We start from the raw sequence: 21,978 nt of genomic DNA, 5'->3' as shown, positions 1-21,978 counted from the left end.
ATATCCACAGCCCAATCTTATACCCATTATACAAATACAAATGCCCCTTTATAGTATCTGTTACAAATGGTAATTTGGCTTCTTTTGAACACTTTCAAGAGTGACTATTATTATTGTGGAATATATCTTTGGACTAAACTTAATTCTGTATTTTTGTGATGTTTACTACAGTCCTAAGCTCACCATCTGCATCTTTAGAGAAGCCTAACACTTTATCCATTTAATGTCCATCCAAATGGATGAACACTGCTGTCATTCTCCCAGCTGTTTTTGTTTGTTTGTTTGTTTGTTTGTTTGTTTTTCTCTGCTAATAGTCCAAGCCCTTTGACATTTTTCTCTTGAATGGTTTTTAAACCTTTTATTGTTTCCCTTCTTGTCCTTGCCTGGTTTCTCCTCAAATTTTTGGTTACTTTTGTAAACAGTGAGGACTTTAAATATATAGACTTTTTCAATTATTGTCTGAACTTAGAAGGGAAGGTGTTCCTAGGACCTAAACCTTTCAACCTGTGATTTATCACATTTATATTAATGCAATCCAAGTTTAATGGATGTCTTACTTAGGAGTGCTTTTATTTTACATTGTAATGATTTTTCAATCAAAAAATATTAAAGTGTTTTTCATATAAAATACAATTAGGCAAGTGCTCTTTCATACTGTGTTAATGCAATTTACTTATCTGAATGTAAAATCAAGGCTTTATATTTTATCACTGCTGATGTTCATTTTGTTAGTTTTGTTCTATGATCTCTCTTTAAAAATGTCTTTTAAAATTTTTATTCTATTTTCTATTAGCAACCTCTCCCAGACTCCAGCCACCTACCTTCTGGTGACTAATGAATGGGACAGTGTTAAGTTATATCCTAGAAGATCTCTCTCCAGGCCTATATAAACTATATATGTAGATGATGATAAAATAATTAATACTGCTTGAGTGCAGAATTTCAAAGACTTGTAAATCCACCAACCTGTAAGTTTATATAGCCAAATTTCTCTAAGTTGCCTATGTGGCTGGCATAGGAAAGTTTATGAAATTCCTTGCCAAAATAAAGAATTGTAAGATCAGTATCATTTAACTTATGTACCATGTCTAGTATCAAAACAGGAAATGTTTATTTTAGTATTATTTAGTCTTACTAAACTCATGCTAGTTTCTTTTTCTCCTTGTTGTTGTTGTTTTTTTTTTTTTAGAGGGGGAGGGGCAGAGGGAAAGAGAGAGAATCTTAAGCAGGCTCCACATTCAGGGCTCAATCTCACAACCACAACGTCATCACCTGAGCTGAAATCAAGAGTCAGATGCTTAGTCGACTGAGCCACCTAGACACCCCAACTCCTGATAGTTTCTAAAGAAGTTTCCTATGATTAAGTAAGATTAGGCTATATACAAAAACATTTTATAAATGTTACAAATACAAATGCATTATAAGAGATTATTAAGGGTTGAAGAAAGATCTGTTTAATAATAATCTGTTCTCAAATTTTTATTGAACACATTAAACATTCTGGTAAGTTGTTAGAATCTTTAACAACTCCCAGAAAAAGAACTAGTAAAGAATAAATCTCAATAAATATGTATGCAATTAATGCATGAGTGAATGCCTGTAGTTGATTGTGATGGGCCTTGGGAGCCCATGTGGAACTGCATGCGGTCAATCTGACTGTGAGGATGACTGCAAGGATTGTGGTGTGGGATGGGTTCTTTTGAGTGTACTTGAGAAATAGCAAAGAGAAAATGACAAGCTCAGACCTGTTAACTCTCAACTTAAATCACTATCTGAGAATCAGAGAGGTTCCATATAGCCCTAAACTAAGATCTTATTTCTGGAAACTGCAGGGTTGATATTGCTAAAAATCTGTATTACAATGCTCACTGAATTCAGTCTCAGCAGATTTGTCATATGAAAGGGAGGGCATTAACTGATCAAGAATGGGACTCTGAATATTGGGATGGGTACGTGTGTTGTTGAATGCTGATGACACTGACACTCTTGAGCCTCCAGATCACTTTGAGACTCCCATCCCATTAGAAGTAGCTTTCCTTCCAGTATCTGAGACTAGCCTTCTGCTTGATAATCTTATGATAACCTTATCTGGGGTGAACATGTGGAAGGAGGATGTCAAAACTTCCTATAACTGTAACTAAGATCGAATCTCATCATGTTCCAAGAGGGATGGGTACATAAAAATTACCCGGGAAGAAATAGCTTACACATGAAAGAATTCCAAGTCTTTGCAAATATGTTGACTGAAACCTAAGGAATGAATGGGAAAGGAGTCTATGGATGTTAGACCAAGGCAAATGAAATAAAAACCCAAATCTAGCTGAATTCATTGATAAGGGTATATTTGCTGGAGACTCAGGGTTAGGGAGGTAATTAAATTTTTCTTGTAATATTTTTATTGAAATATAGTTGACATATAACATTGTATAACTTCAAGGTGTAAAACATTGACTTGTTACATGCAATATGATACAGGGTGTTAGGTAACATATCTATTACATCACATGATAGCATTTCTTTTTTGTCATGGGAGCAATTAAGGAGATTCTGTTTTTAAATGGACTAGCTGGTACAGTAGGAGATGGTTCTGAAGGATTATGTGGTTCATTGGCTTAAAGTTAGACTCCATGACAGTAGCCTATAGTTAACGAAGCTGACATGCTATTTCAGTATGATATGGAGGAAGGAAACCAAAGACTTAGAGATTTAGTAATGTTGGACTGGGGGGCGCCTGGGTGGCTCAGTCAGTTGAGCGTCCGACTTTAGTTCAGGTCATGATCTCACAGCTCATGAGTTCGAGCCCTGTGTCGGGTTCTGTGCTGATAGCTCGGAGCCTGGAGCCTGCTTCAGATTCTGTGTCTCCCTCTCTCTCTGCCCCTAACCCACTCACATTCTATCTCAGAAATAGATAAACATTAAAAAAAAGAAGAAGAAGAAACATTGGACTGGATTTATTGTGTGCAACTATGCTTCATGAGAAGGTCTGAAAGACATTGCCCTCAGTGAGGCATTGAAAAATATATTAGTGAGGGAACACCTACATTCTTGAAAAACTTAGTGGTTACTTGCCTTTCACAGTCATGCATGATGCAGGGCAGGAATTTTTAATCTAGTACTATTGACATTTTGGAGAGGATAATTCTTTGTTTTGAGGGACTTTTCTGTGAATTCCAGATGCCAGTATTACCCTCCCCTGAATCATGACAATCAAAAATGCCTCCAGATATTGCTGATTGTTCCCTAGAGGGAACAAAATTAATCCTGGTTGAGAAGCACTATTTTATAGAGTGATATCTGTATTAGTTTACCATTGCTGCTATAACAAATTGTCAGAGATTTAGTAATTTAAAACAACATAAATTTATTCTACTGTATTTCTGGAAGTCAGAAGTCTGAAATAAGTCTCACAGGGCTAAACCCAGGATGTTCACAGGGCTGCTTCCTTTTTCCAGAAGAAAATCTACTTCTTGTCTCTTTCAGCTTCTAGAGACAGCTCATGGTCCCTTTCTTTATATTCAACACACAGTGTAGTATCTCTTTCCTCTGACCTCCTGTCTATGTCTTAAAAAGACCCTTATGATTACATTGGACCTACCCAGACAATCCAGGATAATCTGTCCATCTCAAGATCCTTAACTATATCTACAAGGTCTATTTTACTATGTAATGTAATATATTCACAGATTTCTGATATTAAGATGTGGACATCTTTGCAGGGAGGAAGGGAAGACATTATGCAACCTAGCACACTACTGTTAAAATGGGTACCCTGATCTCAGTGGGCATTATAGGATCTCAGAGTAGCAGGATCCTGTGGCAGCATTTGATTGCCAAAGACAGGTAGAAACATCTATTTTAAAGGGCAGCAGAGACCCACAGGCCATCAGAATACCTTCGCCCCTGAAGATCTTTGGAGGTAGTAATTGATTATCATGTCCCTAGCAAAATAAATGGGCAGACTAGGAGAATATCACTTGGTCTGTGCAACCGAAAAAGCTCTAGGTCTGGTAGCCATAAACCTGACTCAAGTCTCCACAATGGTGAGCAATGACTTCTCACTCCATTTCCAGACCTATGTCAATTCACAGATCCAGAGTTCCTTGATTAAAGGGGAGGCCAAGTCCCCTTGAGGAAGAAATAAGGTTCTTTTTCACCACTGGTGAAAGTACCCATCAGAAATCTCCCTCTACTCCCTCTTCAAAAGGGTGTGGACCATTTACATACACCACATTTGTGTAATTTTGACCCATTTACAAAGTGACAGGCTGCTAGTGTTGAGTGGGGACCAGAAAAAGAGAAGGCTCCACAGCAAGTTCAGGGTGCAGTTTAAATTTCCCTGCCACAGAGAACTCATGATGTAGCAGATCCAATAATGATACTTCAAGTGTCCATGGCAAAGAGGATTGCTGAATGGAACTTTAGCAAGTGGACCTCTAGGTTTTGGACTATATATGTGTTCCATCTTCTAAAAATAATTACTCTCCTTTTAATAAACATCTCTGGTTTGCTATGGGACGTTGCTAGAGACTGAATTCTAACCATAGGTATCATGTCTACAGGCAGCCTGAGCTTCCCAGCATGAAATGGGCATTGTCTGACTCAGCCAGAAGGTTGGGCATAGGCAGCAGTAATCTGTCAGGAAATGCAAATGCTATAAAAGAGATCAAGTTTGGGCAGATTCAGGAAGTTCTGGAAGGTAAAGTGATTTGCAGGAGCAGGTATTTTGGGCTCCATTGACACAAACCATGCAGTGATTATGACTAGGTGGTTTTTTTTTAATACCCAGAAAATACTTAGAAAATATCACAGCTACTTCTAAGGACAAATTACTGAATTTTCCTGAAGTTACTATTGAGTAGGCCTTATTTCCAGATTGTGCACTGAAATGATTAAGAGTCACATTAATTTGGATTCAAAGTTTAACTTTGCTATTTACTCATACTGAATGTTGAACGATTTACATAACCATTCTGAGCTGCCTCAATTTCCTCATCTGTAAAATGTGGTATTACCACTTACCTCAAAGGATTATTAAGATTAAATAAAATAATTTGTATAAAGTAAATATAGCAGCACAAAATTGTTAGTTTCCTTCTTTTCTTTATCCCATCCCCCCCCTCCAGTAACTTAAGAAGAAAGGGATTAATTGCCTTGTGCTTTAATATGTTGAACACAAAACCAATTCGTTTGAATTAGGTCAAGCAAAAGTTCAGCCATTTGGCTACTAGTATCCATCCATAATGGAAGTATTATGGTGTGTATTTTTTCCTAGAGGCCATTAGACCGTAGGCCATTTGGATGTCTTTAGAAGAAAGAATGATGATCTTGAATTGCATAGAAAATTTCATACTTTCTCATTCTATACACTTTATTCTTTACCTTTTTCAGAGAAAGTGCTTCTGCAACAAGAGAACTTTTAAACTATGTCCTGATGATATTTCGCTGCATTGGAACAAAAAACTGACAAACTCCCAAAAATATTTACACTATGAAAAAGTGATGGGGCAGGGTATGGACTACAAAAGAAACAAACAATCTCAAAGAGTAAGATATGTTCCCAAATTAGAAACTGAATTTAAACAGTGAATGGTTAAATATTTTAGAAAGCTATGGCAAAACCAAAGATTTTAAAAATTTCTTTATGTATGTTAGAGCTATTTACTTTTTGGTTTCATGTACATCATATGTATTATATAGCAGTGGGCACTTTTCCTTTCCCTAGCCATTTTATTCATGTACTATAAAAGCATATTTTGACCCTCTGGATATCTATTCAGAAATAATGTAACTAAATGAGATTTCATACTCATATGATTTTTTTCAGATGGTCGCAGACTTTTAAGGTTCAATTATCCAAGTTATTGAAGGGGCAGACTTGGACAGTACATCTTGAGAGTAAAGAATCCAAACTTTACTGGGTAATATGGGATTAAAAATAAACTGAGGGGTGCCTGGGTAGCTCAGTTGATTAAGCATCCAGCTCTTGATTTCAACTTAAGTCATGATCTCCTGGTTCATGAGATAGAGCCCCAGGTCAGGCTCTGTGCTGGCAGCATGGAGGCTGCTTGGGATTCTCTCTCCCTCTCTCTCTGTTGCTACCCCACTCAGCGGTCACTCTCTCTCAAAATAAATGAATAAACGTTGAAAAAAAAAACTGAAATAAGAGCCAGGCAACAAAATAATTTTTTTCTAGCACCAAGAATTATTATTTTTTGGATGAGTTATTTAAATTATTGAAACTCACTAGGCCTCAGTTTCCCCATCTCTTTACAAGAAGAGAGTTAATGGGGCACCTGGGTGGCTCAGTTGGTTGAGCATCTGACTTTGGCTCAGGCCATGATCTAACAGTTTGTGGGTTCAAGCTCTGTATTGGGCTCTGTGCTGACAGCTCAGAGCCTGGAGCCTATTTCAGATTCTGTGTCTCCCTCTCTCTCTCTCTGCCCCTCCCCCACTCATTCTGTTTCTCAAAAAAATGAATAAACGTTAAAAAAAGTAAAAAAATAAATAAAATAAGAGAGAGCTGAGAATGGGAGAAGAGCGGAGCATCTAAGCAGTACACCCAGCCTCCTCTTCTCGCCACACCTCACTCTCGCAGCCCACCCGCCCTGCTGCCTGCTCGCAGCCCAGAACAGCTTCCACCATGGCCACCTCTGCAAGTCTCCACATGAACAAAGGCATCAAGCCGGTGTACATGTCCCTGCCTCAGGGCGAGAAAGTCCAAGCTATGTACATTTGGATTGATGGTGCTGGAGAAGGCCTGCGCTACAAGACCCGGACCTTGGAAAGTGAACCCAAGTATATAGAAGAGTTGCCTCAGTGGAATTTTGATGGCTTTAGTACTTTTCAGTTTGAAGGCTCCAACACTGACGTGTATCTTGTCCCTGCTGCCGCATTTCGGGACCCTTTCTGCAAGGACCCCAAACAGCTGGTGTTCTGTGAAGTCTTCAAGTACAACCAAAAGCCTGCAGAGACCCAATTTAAGGCATACCTGTAAACAGATACTGGACATGGTGAGCAATCAGCACACCTGGTTTGGAATGGAGCAGGAATATACTCTCATAGGCACAGGTGGGCCCCCTTTTGGTTGGGCTTCCAACGGCTTCCCTGGGCCCCAAGGTCCATACACTACTGTGGCATGGGACATTGTGGAGGCTCACTACCAGGCCTGCTTATACACCAGCATCAAGATTGGTGGGACAAATGCTGAGGTCATGCCTGCCCAGTGGGATTCAAGATAGGACACTGTGAAGGAACCGACGTGGGAGATCGTCTCTGGATGGCCTGTTTCATCTTGCATCGTGTATGTGAAGACTTTGGAGTGATAGCAACCTTCGATCTTAAGCGCATTCCTGGGAATTGCAATGGTGCCGGCTGCCACACCAACTTCAGCACCAAGGCCATGCGAGAGGAGAATGGTCTGAAGTACATTGAGGGGTCCATCGAGAAACTGAGCAAGCGGCACCAGTACCACATCTAAGCCTATGATCCCAAGGGGGGCCTGGATAATGCCCAGCGCCTAACAGGATTCCACAAAACCTCCAACATTGATGACTTTTCTGCCAGCGTGGCCAACCGAGGTGCTAGCATCCACATTCCCTGGACTGTTGGCCAGGAGAAAGGTTACTTTGAAGACCATCGCCCCTCTGCCAGCTGTGACCTCTTTTTGGTGACAGGAGCCCTCATCCGCATGTGTCTTCTCGTTGAAACTGGCAATGAACACTTCCAGTACAAAAACTTAGTGGACTAGACTTGCAGCCATCAAACCCCTAATTCTCCATCCTGCCTCCGTGTTTGGCCCTCTCTTGACTGTCCTAATAGCTGTAACTCAAGGGTCAGAATATCAAGGTCTTTTTTTATTCCTCATGCCCAGTTAACATCTCTTGCTTTCTTTTGATCAGGATAGAAGGGTCAAGTTCTTAATCTTTTTACATCCCCCCCTTTTTTCCCTGTTACTGAAGCTGTCTAGTACATTAGTGGGGAGGGGATGGGGAGATATAACCACTGTTTCCTTTTAATCAGGTGTGTTTGTCCAATAGGCATAGCTATCTGGACAGAGCATAGTATTTGTGAAGGGAGGGGGAGAGCTTTTTCTTTGAGGTAGCTGAGTTCTGGAGTGGGGGATGGGTTACTTACTCTGGGATTAGGTTAGGATTTCCTCTCTTGGTGGGAAGTTCCATTTCATATAAAGTTATAACCAGCTTTCTATTGAAAGTGAGACTTAGGAGAGAACCAAGCAGGAAAATTCCCCTGTCCTCCTGGTACAGTGCTTCCCTTACCCGGGACTAAATGCCCTCACCTGAAGACAAGCTCAGCAGAAGGATGGATTGACCTACCTTAGAAGAAAAAGTTCTTATTGCTTGGTCCTCCATTTATAACACAAAGCAGATTAGTATTTTTATATTTAAATGTAAAAAAAGTATATATGTGTGTGTGTGTGTGTGTGTGTGTGTGTGTGTAGATATGTGTGTTTATTTGTTTTGTTTTGTTTTCCTAAAGTAGGAAAAACATTCTGGTCATTGGGAGCCAAAATTTGAAGTGAATACTCTGGTTAGAAATAAGGATCTCCTTTTGAGCAGGGGTGAGGGAGGTGTGCTTGAAAAAGTTGGCTATCTGGGGCTGTCTGTTGTTCCCTCACCACCACTGCAGGGCTTCTGTGCCCTGCCCACTCTTGGGAACAGATGGACACCACTTGGGTAACCTGAGGATGCACAATGTGGAAGGAGCAATCACCTGAGCCCCTTGGCTTCAATTTAAAAGACACACGCAAACACACAGAAGTTTAGAAATAAGAGTTGGCTGGTCAACTTGAGCATGTTCCTGATGGGTTATTGGGATTATTTTAAGGTGGCACTAGCATGTCGTTAAAGCAGGCCTTTTGATATATTAAACATTTTTTAAAAGTAAAGTAAAATAAAACAAAATAAAATAAAACAAAATAAGAGAGTTAATGCTGTTTTACACAACCAACATACTCTTAAGTCTGTGATTATGTTAGGTTTTTCAAAGTGACTGTGTTCATATATCTGAATATGATTGTCTTATTTACAGTTCCTTTTTAAATTTCTCCCGTCTCACAGAACAACTTCTTTCCATTCTTCATTTTCACTGAATATGGACATAATCACATCTTAGAGTAATTCAAATTATCAGCATAAGAAATGAACTACAGTATTACTTGCCCTCACTTTTTTCTTCATGACTTCCATAGGACTGAGAGGCATGTTAGTGGTTTAGTTAAAAAGGCCTTCCAAGATCTTTCTGGGCTACACAGTATATTAGAAAGAAAAACTTAGGCCATAAGGATCCCTTGAAAGCCTTGTAGCGGTAAAGTGTGTTAATTTCTGCACAAGATGTTTACATTGGTGTTTGCTATTGGTTTAATAATTGAAAGTTTTTTTTTTTTTTACAATAGAGGATTCTCAAAATTTGAGTTGTTTCAAATAATATGTTAAATTTTTAAAGGCCTAAGTCCTGCCCCAGATTTACTAGGATTGGGGAGAGTGTCGAGGGAGGGGAGACAGCTCTATTTTTAACAGGCTCCCTAGAAGATTCTCAGGCATCAGATTTACCTATTGCTCTAAACCAGTATTTGTGGCATAAATATTGGCACATTGTCTCACTTCATTAGAGATATCATATAATATATTCTCTAAAAATTAGGGCTCCTTTGAGAGTGAAAGTGTTCTCGTCAATAATTATATCAGTATGAAAGGCATAAAACAGGACTTCTGCGACAAAGCAGGACCAACACTTAACATATAACCTATCTTTGTAGGACCACCAAAAATCTACCTTCAAATTTCACTATGTCGCTTATTGTCCTTATTTAGCTATTTTTTAATGTTGCACTTTACATATATTATTAACTCATTATATATTAGTAATATTTTTGTTTTAAACGTTTTGCTTCGCACAATTAAGAAATTTAAAAATTGGCAAATATCTTGTATTTATCCACATATTTACCATTTCCAGTGTTCTTTGTTTCCATATGTAGACCCAGGTTTCCTTCTGGTGACCTTTTCTTTCTACTGAAAATCATCATACAAATATGCTGGCAATCAATCTCTTGGCTGCTGGTTGTCTGAATACTTTGTCTTTATTCTTGAAGGACAGTTTTGCTGGATATAGAATTTTTAGCTTGACAGGTTTTTTACTGCTCTTTCAAAATGTCATTCCATTGATTTCTAATTACATTTTCTGATGAAAAGGCTATGATGATCTTTGCTCCTATGTGCAAATAAAACAAAAAGTCTTGTTTCATCAAGTTGCTTTTAAGAGTTTCTCTTTTTCATTGGTTTTCAGCAGTTTGATTAGGATATGCTTTGGTATGGCTATCTTTTAATTTATCTGGCTTAGGATTTTGACAGGTTTATTGGTTCCATTAAATTTAGAATATTTTTCAAATATACTTTCTGCTTTCCCCTTCTGTCTTAAACACCAATTTATGTATTTTAAACATCTTGATATTTTTTATCAGGTTTCTGAAGTACTTGTAATTTTTTTTTCCATTTATTTTTCTCTGTGATTCAATTTGGCTATTTGATACTGCTGTGTCTTCCTTGATCAATTTGGAGGTAGTCTCCAGTCAGCTATTAATTCCATCCATTAAGTTCTTCACTTCTGATACTGTGGTTTTTAATCCAAAGAAGTTCACTTTGGCTTTTTAATATACCTTTCATTTCCCCTTCATTATATTCATGTTTTCCTTTAAATCTTTAGCTTGTTTGTAATCTCTCTTTTGAAGTCCATGCTGAAAACAAACAACCTGATTAAAAAATGGCCAGAGACCTTAACGAACACTTCACCAAAGTCATATGTGATCATCAGGGAAATGCAAGTTGAAACAACAATGAAATACTACTACACACCCATTAGAATGGCAACAACCTCATGCAAACCCCTTTGCAGACTTCTGGATGTCTTTCTCCACAAAGCTCCATTGTCTCCAATGCTTAGATATCCCAACCACCTCCATTCTCTCCCACATACATCTCTGCCTCCTCAACTCAAAAAGCCTGCTCTCTCTGCTCAGCTGCATCCTTTGCCTACCTTTCCTATGCAATGATCTAGCAAGTGCCTCCTGGCAGAAAGCCAGTTCACTTCACATTTCCTTTTCTGGGTATTCTGTCCTGTGTTTTCTGCTGTTAAATGTCTGAACGTGTTTGTTTCACATACATTGTTCAGGTTTTAGGGCAAGGTGATTTTAGTAACTCTGTCATGGCTGAAAATGGGACTAAGTGATGCTTTATCTTGCATTTTTAAACCATCATCAAATCTAAATTTTTGGGTTTGTCTCCATTGTTTTGTCATCAGACTAAAGTTGATTAAGAATTCTAATCATGGGGCCACCTGGGTGGCTCAGTCCCTTAAGCATCAGACCTCGACTGAGGTCATGATCTCGCTGTTTGTGAGTTCAAGCCCTGTGTTGGGCTCTGTGCTGACAGTTCAGCCTGCTTTGGATTCTGTGTCTCTCTCTCTGTCTGCCCCTCCCCTATTCTCTCTCTCTCTCCCCCTCTCTCTCTCTCAAGTATAAATAAACATTAAAAAATTTAAAAAAAGAATTCTCATCATATTCTTCTCTTTTGTGTCCGTAATTGAACCCTTATTTATGTGACATATAAAAGTTTCAGGAATGAAGAAAATTCTGGCCATTTTCACCCAGTATCACAATAGTCATAACAGGTTTTTTTTTAATTTTCATTTCACTCCCTTCATAATGTAGAGGTCTTCAACCTCAGATTTGTGAATGAAAAAGAAAAAATTGACTGTGGTTTATAATAATGACATTATATTCTTGTTTTACAATTGAAATTAAAAGTCTTTTCTATTCAAAGTATTTCTATTTATTTTGTTACTGAATCTCCCATTGAAATCTCATCTGTCTGTTTCTTATTTATAAGTCAGAATTAAATACAGGTGTCTATTGTTTGTTTATAATCAAATATAAATACAAAATATTGTATTTGAAATATATGCCTTTATATGAAACACGAAAAGTTCATTTTAAAACAACTTTATTTTTTTTAATTTTTTTTAATGTTTATTTTTATTTTTGAGAGACAGAGAGTGAGAGAGACAGACCTCGAGAGGGGAAGGGCCAGAGAGACATGGAGACACAGAATCTGAAACAGGCTCCAGGCTCTGAGCTGTCAGCACAGAGCCAGATGTGGGGCCTGAACTCACGAACTGCAAGATCATGACCTGAGCCGAAGTCGGACGCTTAACCGACTGAGCCGCCCAGGTGCCCCTTAAAACTCCTTTAAAAAGGGGATGCCTGGGCAGCTCAGTCGGTTAAGCGTCTGACTTCCGCTCAGGTCATATCTCACCATGATTGGTGAGTTTGAGCCCCGCATCAGGCTCTATGCTGACAGCTCAGAGCTTGGAGCCTGCTTCAGATTCTGTGTCTCCATCTCTGTCTGCCCCTCCCCTACTCTCACTCTCTCTCTCAAATAAATTAAATAAATAAATAAATATTTAAAAAAATATTTGAACTCCTTTCAAATGTAACTAAAGATAGTTTGAAAGGCTGGCTTCTTTCCATAGAATCCCAGAAGGGGTACAATTGTTTTTGCTTTCGTTTAGTTTGAGAATACATTTTTCCATGAGGCAATTTACTTTACATTTTTAGACATTAGTACTGGTCAATAATTGTCTAATGCAGCATGGAAAGTATTCTTCCTCACAAGATGGGGGAGGACGGTTCAGTCAATAAAGGATCATTCTTTGGGGATTTGTCTTGCTGATACAGCAGAAGCTGGGTCTAAACGCACAGGTACATCAATTTGTGCCATAATGCACACAGACTTGAACATTCCCTTCTTTATTTATTAATCAGGTCAAGATGATGGGTGAGAATTCTCTCTTGCATATCCAAGAGTCCATACTAGAAAATTAAGTGAATAAAAAAATTACGAGAAGTTATGTCAGCAACCTTGCTTCTGAGACAGCAAGTAACTGAAGGCAGCTTCAACTTTGATGACTACAGGTTTTGGAAATCAAAATACTGGATGCAAAGTAAATGATTATCCTATCACACCCTGCCTTAATTATAAAAAAAGAATATTTCATAATAGTTTATCCAATAGTTAATATTAAAAGTAAAGTGTCACAGGCATAGATTTGATCATAAAATAACATACCATCAGCAACAATCAGTATATTTTTTCTTCGATCATTTATTTGTTGGTTTGAAAAAAAGACTCATTAAAACTTTCATTTTAGACTGAAGAAGAGAGAAACTTTATTTACGTAAGCCATAAAATCTTTGTTAATTTTTTCTTTACCTGAGAACTATACAAAAAACACGAAATGAATTTAAAGATTAAGGAATACTGTAAAGTAGTTATAACTATAGGAAATACTTTTTAAAGCATGCATTTTGATTACTGTCAGTAAAATTTAGTTGCACAGCTAGATGTTTATGTTTATTTGAAATTATATGAGAACACATGGCTGGAATTTAGAAAAAATTGTGCCAACTTGTATTTTGCCTGTGATGGTAGATAAATCAGTAGCTGAATTGGACTGCAGATGCATTTGCTTCTTGTAATCAGAATTGAATGCCTTCAGGTAATACATTTGCTCTCCAGGTTACATAGGTGTCCCCACTCCCAAGAGCAGTATGGCTTGAGATTAAGGCCACTGTCTCTGGTAGTAGACAGCTCGAAATTGAATCCCGCATTTGTTTACTGTGTGACCTTGGGCACATTACTCAGTGCTTTAGTTTATTTATCTGTAAAATGTAGAGAATCATGGTGTCTCCTTCATAACATTTGTGTGAAGGTTAAATGAATATATTGTATATTGCCTAACATAATACCTGGCATATAGCAAGCCAGCAACGATTTTCACAGTACTAGTAGCAGTAATAATACAAATACGTTTTACCTGCCTGGCTCCTGAAGGCACTTGAATTTGTAAATCTCAGTCAGATTTTTATACCGTTCTAGAACATGACGACTTTTGGTCATTGGCAGAACTCCTGGCCAATCTGATTTCTGGTCTACCAGCATCTGTTTTTCTTTTTGTAATTCCACCTCCTTGACTGTCTTCTTGTTCACTGAACTTTTGACTGTACATGGAAGCTGACAGGTGTTTTCCCAGAGGTGACACCGACCGCTTCACACAGCTGTTATCTGACAGTGTTCAGGTCTTTCTGAGGAGAGCGCATGATGGAAAGGCCATCAGACAAGCAAGCCAACAGTTGCATTTGGCATAATTACACACTTCTCGAGGGAAGGAAACAGTCAGTCTCACAGTTTTTAGTCAGGTTGACACTATCCACCTATTTTGCAAGGTACATTCACAAAGTTCAAATAGTTGATTGACTGAAGCTGAGAAGAAAAGGCTAAATGTCAGGCTTTTAAGATGAAACCCGTGGCAGCTCTCAAGCAGCCTGCCAGATAGAGTGAAGTCTGGAATTAAGAGTGACAGAGGAACGGATGGCAAGTGGTAAAGGGAAGCCCCAATTTGCCAGAAAAAAGAAGTCAGCCTGCAGTTAGAGTGCGTGGGTTTTGATGAGGGGTAGAAAGGCTAAAACGTATACTAATTTGTATGTGCACAGCTATTTTAACATTCAAAGAAAAACTTCCACAATTTAACTAAAATCTTGAGATCTTCTTATGTTTGAAATGTTAATATGTTTTTTAACAGTGCCTAAGATATTTCGATTCCATTTCAAGATCATTTTATTTATCACATTTTTATCACTCTGATCTCTGGTTTCAGAGATGTGAAAATCTAGGAAAATATAAATCAGTTCCATTGGTAAGAGGTCAGAGCGGAGAGAAAAGAAATTTAAAGTTAATGAGAAAATAAAACATGTGAAAAGTTTTCATTCATGCTATTTAGTGTAAAATTAAAGAATTTAAAATAATGAGAATTTTAAATAGTTACAAAGAAATAGTAAATAAAGCATCTTTGCTTTAATAAAATTCAGTATCTAATGTGACTCCATTAGCTTTACTGTGTGTTTCTAAAACCAAGTCTTTTTTGTTGTTGTTGTCCCTATTTTAGAGTGATAGCAATTAAAATTCACATATTAGTGACTTGGGTTATAGAAGTCATTAGGAAAACCAAAATCAGTCTTCTTGCTTTTCATTATTGCAGGAAGTTATGGCAAGATGAGGACTATTAATTAGATTCTATTCTATTTCTTTATTTAGTAAGTATCTAATAGTTTAAGAAAGAATAATAGTTTAGGCTAGTTCTGTCCAATAAATATGTCACTTGAAACACAGTTAAATTTTAAATTTTCTTGGAGTCAAAGTTACAATAATAAATAAAAAGACACAGGTGAAAATTACTTTGTGAGATATTTTATTTAACCCACTAGCCAAATTTTATCATTTCAATGGGTAATCAATATAAACACTATTGAGAGAGTGTCCAAAATAGTGTTTGGGTGGTTAATCAATGTAAATTATCAATGGGTTTTTTTTTTACATCTCTTTTCATAATAAGTTTTCAAATTGGTGTGTATTTCACATTTAGACACATCTCAATTTAATCAATAGCCACATGGGGCTAGTGACTACCATGAACAGCACAGATTTAGATCATTTTACCTTCATCCCACTCATTCATTCATTATGTGCTTGAAATCCATAAATGAAATATTAATTGATTGCCCATGTATTTTATTCTCTATATTGCACACTAAAATATATTTTCAAGTCCTTTTCGGTAATGGTCTGTTACAGTTAAAGAATCTCTGCTGTTAGAGGCATATCTTATCATTATGACTATCGTTAAAATTATTAAAAAGCATTGTTCCAGTTACTGTTACTGCATAACAGATTACCCCAAATTTTATCAACATAAGACAACTACTTTATTATACTCACAGATTGTGTGGTCAGTATCTAAAAGGGCAGAGCAGGAGTGATGTGTTGCTGATACACAAATTCTGCATAACGGCTCAGTGTCTGGGAACTAGAGTCATCTGGAATCTTTGTTCGTTCATATATCTGGTGCCTAATTCAGGAGACTGCAAAGACAAAAGCTGCCAGCCGAAGCACCTGCTTGTGGCTTCTCAGTGTCGCCTGGCCTCACAGCATGGTGACTCTGTGGTTAGACTTTTTCCATGTGCGCTCAAGGCTCCAAGGGCAGGTGTTCCAGCAAGTAGGACCCAAGTTGCATTGCCTTATAGGGATTAGCCTTAGAAAGACCACAGTGTCGTTTCCTCTCCTTTCTATTAGTTCCAGACAAGCCAAATTCAAAAGGAGTTGATAGAGACCTCACCTTTCCATTTGAGTGTCAGAGAACTTGAGAACATGTTTTAAAACCACTATATAGTTTTGCTTTCTGATGATTTGTTTCCCCATATCCATAGTTATGTGTGATATATGAAATATGTTTGGTCTCTATCTATTCTAACTCCAGATGTTCACTCACTGTACACAGAGATTCACCAGAGATTTAATTTCTGTATGCCCAGAGTCTGACATAATACCACCTTGTTGCACATATAATTTATAGAGTAGTGAGAACTGCATTAACTGATAACATGGTAAGTATTCTGCAGAGGCTTGGCACACTATGTGTTCAGTAACTGTTAGGTTTAAATGTCTTAGAAAGCTATTAATATAATGATGAATCTTTGTTTAAGTTCCAGCTCCAAATCTCGCTTTAAGTTACTAGAGGGGCAGTGGGTGGGGGGATGGGCTAACTGGGTGATAGGCATTAAGGAGGACACTACTTGGGATGAGCACTGGGTGTTAGATGTAAATGATGAATCACTGAAACCAATACTACACTTTATGTTAACTAACTTGAATTTAAATAAATAAATACATAAATAAATAATAAGATGATTTATTGTATACAAAGAAAAGTTACTGGAATTCTCTAAACATCTATTTCCCTTTTGTTATTAAAGATAATATTAGCCCATTTTATAGGATATCAATAGTATTAAATGGAATAATCCATGCAAAATGCTTATTATAGTATCTGGTATACAGTAAGCAATGTATTTTATGAAAATTTGTCCAGAAATTGTCATTATGACAAATTTCTCAATGGATTATTCCACAGAGAAAAGACTTTTAATCAACACTATGGAGTAGTTATCTATCCCAATCAATAGAGGACATTCTGTAACAGTTTAATTATGATATATTTTATTGCATCAGATTATTTGTGTTCTTGAAATAGTCTACAACTAATCAGACCAAGTAAATTTCCAGATTGATATAATCACCAGGCAGCCACTTAAAGCGTTTATAATCAATTATATAAAATTAGGATAATGAGGTGTCTTTTTTTTTTTTACTGATACTTATTTTAGTGTAAAACAGAAGAAAAGAGTTCCACACAAAGCTTCATTGTGATTTCCCTATCTATAAACTTCAGTGTATCTGAGTCCTTCCTAAGTGGCTAACAAATTGCCGGTGATTTGCTGTTCGTATATGGTTAACCATAACTTCATACTCCAACAGTGCTATCACACTGTGGTATCACAGTGATTATCACTGGTTAATGTTAACCAATAAATATCAAAGAATGCTTGAATCATAATGGTAACTACTGTTACAGCAAATTTAACTTGGCCTTTTGTTCAAATTATACTTTCATTTTCTGAAGAGTGTAAAGGCATAAATCCGCAAAGAATCATACTATCTTGGTAATGATATATCAGGCTGGCATGTGAACCACAGTTCTTTCCCCATTCTATAATGTAACTGAAACCAAGTGCACTTACTTGTTAAAGGCTCTCTAGGCTGTCAGTTCTTCACATGACCCATGTGATTTGTGCTGCTAAAAATATTCAATATTTTCCCGAACATTGCTATTATCCTCCTATTTATAGTTCACAGATGATGGTAAGAAAACTATTTAAAAATCTAGATGGTGTTCAGTGAAAACACCAGGTAGATATGAGGAAAGCTGTGTTCTAGTCCTCTCAGCTGCTGACAAAGTAACTGACTTTGAACTTGTCCTCAACCCCTCCATAAGGGGTTAGTGTGGTCTAGAACCTATTAGGGCAATTACCTACAAATAAGTTCATAAAATATGCTATAGATTTATGCCTCATTGTAATTACCAATATTAAATATATACTTTTTATAACTAAATGATACCTGTAGTTTGGGATGCTATGAGACACTAATTTAAATTTCCTTTACTCCTAAGTAATTGATTACATTCTTGATTTATTTCTTGACTCCATCTATCTGCACACTAAGACACTGAGCTGCCTTAGTAACAGAATCAATGGTAGTGATTTGGTCCTTGATTTCCTTGTCCCTGTGTTCTACTTATCTGGTGAAACTGGTCCAACATTTTCTTGGTCTTCTAACAAATAACAATGCTTTCTTTATGAAATAAAATAACATTATTGACTTCTTGCTCTTCATTTTACGTGTGTTCTTACTGAAATCAGAATTGTGGGTGGCTAGGTTAAGAATGCTTCCAGATTGTTGATTTGGAAGGTTTTCCAAACTAATTGTTGATTTCCTGAATATGAGTAATAAAATCAGTTGATGAAAGCTCTATCTTTCAGCTGTAGTAAACTTTCGTCCTGTTTACTTTCAGATCTTATGATGAAATTGTTTTACAATTCTGGTAGAGTGAAGGAAACATCCCTGAATAATTATACAACTTACTAAATAAAACCAACATTTTTGATGAAATAGTATGTATTGGATGACAAGCATTGATTGGAGGCTAAAATCTCTTGTATTACTAAATCCTTGCAAAAACTTGTGATATAAGTTATTACTAAAGAGTCAAGAAAACAGGCTTAGAATGGTAAACTTACTAGCTGTAGTTATTCAGTGAGAAAGATTCAGAGTCTGACTATAACCCATGATTGCAAAGTCAAGCTTACTCACATATTCAGTGATAGTGGATATATTGTTAATTACAAAACATCTGGATCATATGAAAACAGGTTATATGGAAGAACGTATACAGAGGAATATATGGAAACAAATGTAGTACAGTCACATAATTTTTTTACCTTTCTTAAATATCTTTCAAGGGGCGCTTGGGTGGCTCAGTCAGTTAAACATCTGACTTCAGCTCAGGTCATGATCTCACAGTTCATGGGTTCGAGCCCCGCATCGGGCTCTGGGCTGACAGCTCAGAGCCTGGAGCCTGCTTCAGATTCTGTACCTCCCTCTCTCTCTGCCCTTCTTCCACTTGTGCTCTGTCTCTCTGTCTCTCTCTCAAAAATAAATAAAATTAAAAAATATATATCTTTCTAGATTTAAAATTTAATAAATATATTTAGGGATTATTTAATTTAATAGAGATTTAATCATTTTGGTTATTTATTATTTTTAAAAGTTATTAATATTTAAATGTAATTTCTTTCAAGTTTCTTTTCCCATGAAATAATATCATTTTGTAATCACTGAGATATGCAGAAGCAAAAGAAACTTGATTAAAGCTTGTGTTAAAGATTCATGAGTTAAAAAAAAAGGAAATAATGATCACAGAGAGATAATAGATCCACTAAAACACATGTCTTTCCATCTCCTATATCTTCTTAGGATCATAAAGACACTGCTAGAAAGGTGATTTTTCACTTCCATTTAAAGCCTTTTATGAATAGCTATCCCCGGAGCAACTCTGTTCTATGCCATGTTACTCAGAATCTAGGATAATGCAGCCCTTGTTTCTGCCTTACTAGTTGTTCAGTGATGAATGTATTCAGGGTCCTTCCTTGACTTGAGACATTTGTGTCAACCTTCTCCCAGAATGTGTGCTTGAGTCCTGATGGCTGTTACAGGTATTTTTTTTAATAATGGTGATGAAATTGCATTAAGCAATTTAGAATCTTTCACTTTCCTTTTAAGTATTAGGTATTGATGTATATGCCATGATGTCACTCATTCTTTCCCTGAATGCATTAACCTTCATTCTCTATGTTTGTGTCTGGTCTGTCTAATTTAGAATAAAAGCCCTGTGGGAAAAGTCTAATTTGGTGCTGTGTACATTCTAAAGTCATTGCATGAGCTCAGTAAATGTTTATTAATGAATATAATTGTCAACATTATTAGTGGATATTATTGATTCGTAGTAGTGATGATAATCTGCATTTAGTATCACTGGAAGGAGGTGCTAGACCTAAGTTTTTTTAATGAGGGAAATACAAGTAATGTGTGTCTGCATTAAGTGTAAATACATGCACACACACATATTGCATATACATATATGTGTATATATATTGAACAACTATTGCTTTTCATGTCCACACTGTAGTATAAAATATTTTCAGATGAACGTTTTATGCTTCATTTAAATATACTTTAATAATCATGAAAATAAGCAAAACACATCTAAATGTTTGCATTGTCACATGACTTAATTCAGAAAATTCTTACTATTTTTATATTACCACATGCCAAATGCACCTATTAATCTGCTGTATATTGGAAACAAAGGAGGAACAAGAAATGGTCCCTATCTTCAAGATACCCATCATAAGTAGTAGGTACTTGCAGTCCAGGGTGCTGAATGCTGAGATATAGTGTCAGGTTGGAAAAAGGAAAGGTGTGGAATCCCTTAGCACGTGTGCTTTTTAGAATACTTTCCTGATTCCAATACGGCACCAGCCTTGTTTTGAGAACTACCATGTGCTAGCCAAATTTAAGCTTTTAAGAACCTAGAGGTGTTCGATTTCCACTTTCACGTGAGAAAACCAACTTAAAAGAATTTGTGATGAACAACGAAGACGACAGAGCAGAAGTTTAAATCCAGTTCTGACATAATCAAGGCCTAAATTCTGTCTCCTTAATAATTCCCTAAATAAAGCCTTAAGATCCAATCTGTTAGAAAATTAGGAAGCTTTCCCTCATTTGATGTATTGATAAATGTATAATGAACCTATAATTTGAATTACAGATGGTTATTATCCAGAGAAGCAACTATTTAAATGCTTGGTCTTAAGCTAATATGGCAAAGTTGAGCTAGAAAATAATACTAAATAATGTTTTCTTTTCTTTAAAAAACTGTCCACTGCAGGTTTCTGGTGGTCCTAGGGCGAAAGGTTAATCTCATATCCTTATTTTTTATAAGCATATTTCATGGCCTGATAATGCTCTGGACTTATTGAAGAGGCATGTTCTTTCCCATGTTTTGACCCAGTATTGTTAGAGTCCCACATAATATATTTTTGTGATTCTTACATCGCTGTAAGAAAATTATATGACTCATTTTGGTTCACTTTGTCTGGATTAAGGAGCAACATTGGTGTCTCAGCTGTCCAAGCCTGAAAAATGGATTGCCACTAAACGTATCATTAAGCACAACAATCAGTAACTTCAGCAAAGGCTTCAAGTAGCAATGCTCGTGCTTAAGGAGGAAAAAAGTAGGGATGTAGCCCAGTTAAATACAAATTTATTTGTACTTGATGTTGCATTTTATCTGTTCATAGAACATAGGGTCATAGAATAAATATACATTAAAAGTGGATCTTTTCTTCATTCATTCTAATGGCAAAACTGAAATACAGCCTTTTCAGCTAAATGTTAGAGTATCAGAGTAGATTTTCTGTTAATTCCTACATTTACTTGAAGTTGCAAGCTTCTTTGAGATGGAGTGGCAAGATAATAAGTCCTAGAGAACCACTCATGTTTTAAGGCTTTGATAACTGACTTTAACCTACAATTCATTTTGTCTTCAAAGTGATCACATTGAATTTCAGAAGTATTATATTACTTTTTAAATGTTATTTTTAAATACTTGTTCCTCAGATGGTGTTCTAGCAGTACTTATTCCATAAGATATAATAAATAAAAATAAGTAGCTTATATAAAAAATGTGTAAATAAAATTAAATAAGTATATATTTTTTCTATAGCGCTTTTCGGAATTTTTTTACCTCCCAGGAAAGAGATATAGTATGCAGCATTTCCAAACTTATTCCAGTAGGAGAACTTTTATGATTAAGAATCAAAATGAAGGATATTCTAGGGAAAACACTGTAACATGCTGTAGTTATTAACTGAAATTTTAAATTAAGTAC

The 21,978-nt window shown here is 36.6% G+C and overlaps 1 protein-coding gene and 1 pseudogene across 8 annotated transcripts in view; both read left to right on the top strand.

Moving 5' to 3' along the window:
* RALYL (RALY RNA binding protein like) overlaps nucleotides 1-21,978 on the top strand; it is a 704,475-nt gene that overhangs the window by 357,773 nt on the left and 324,724 nt on the right. The gene's annotated exons all lie outside the window — the stretch shown is intronic.
* LOC128312862 (glutamine synthetase-like) lies at nucleotides 87-12,227 on the top strand (annotated as a pseudogene).

This window comes from Acinonyx jubatus, chromosome F2 (assembly GCF_027475565.1).
Source record: "Acinonyx jubatus isolate Ajub_Pintada_27869175 chromosome F2, VMU_Ajub_asm_v1.0, whole genome shotgun sequence".
Lineage (NCBI taxonomy): Eukaryota > Metazoa > Chordata > Mammalia > Carnivora > Felidae > Acinonyx > Acinonyx jubatus.
This window is presented reverse-complemented; position numbering and strand designations above follow the sequence as displayed.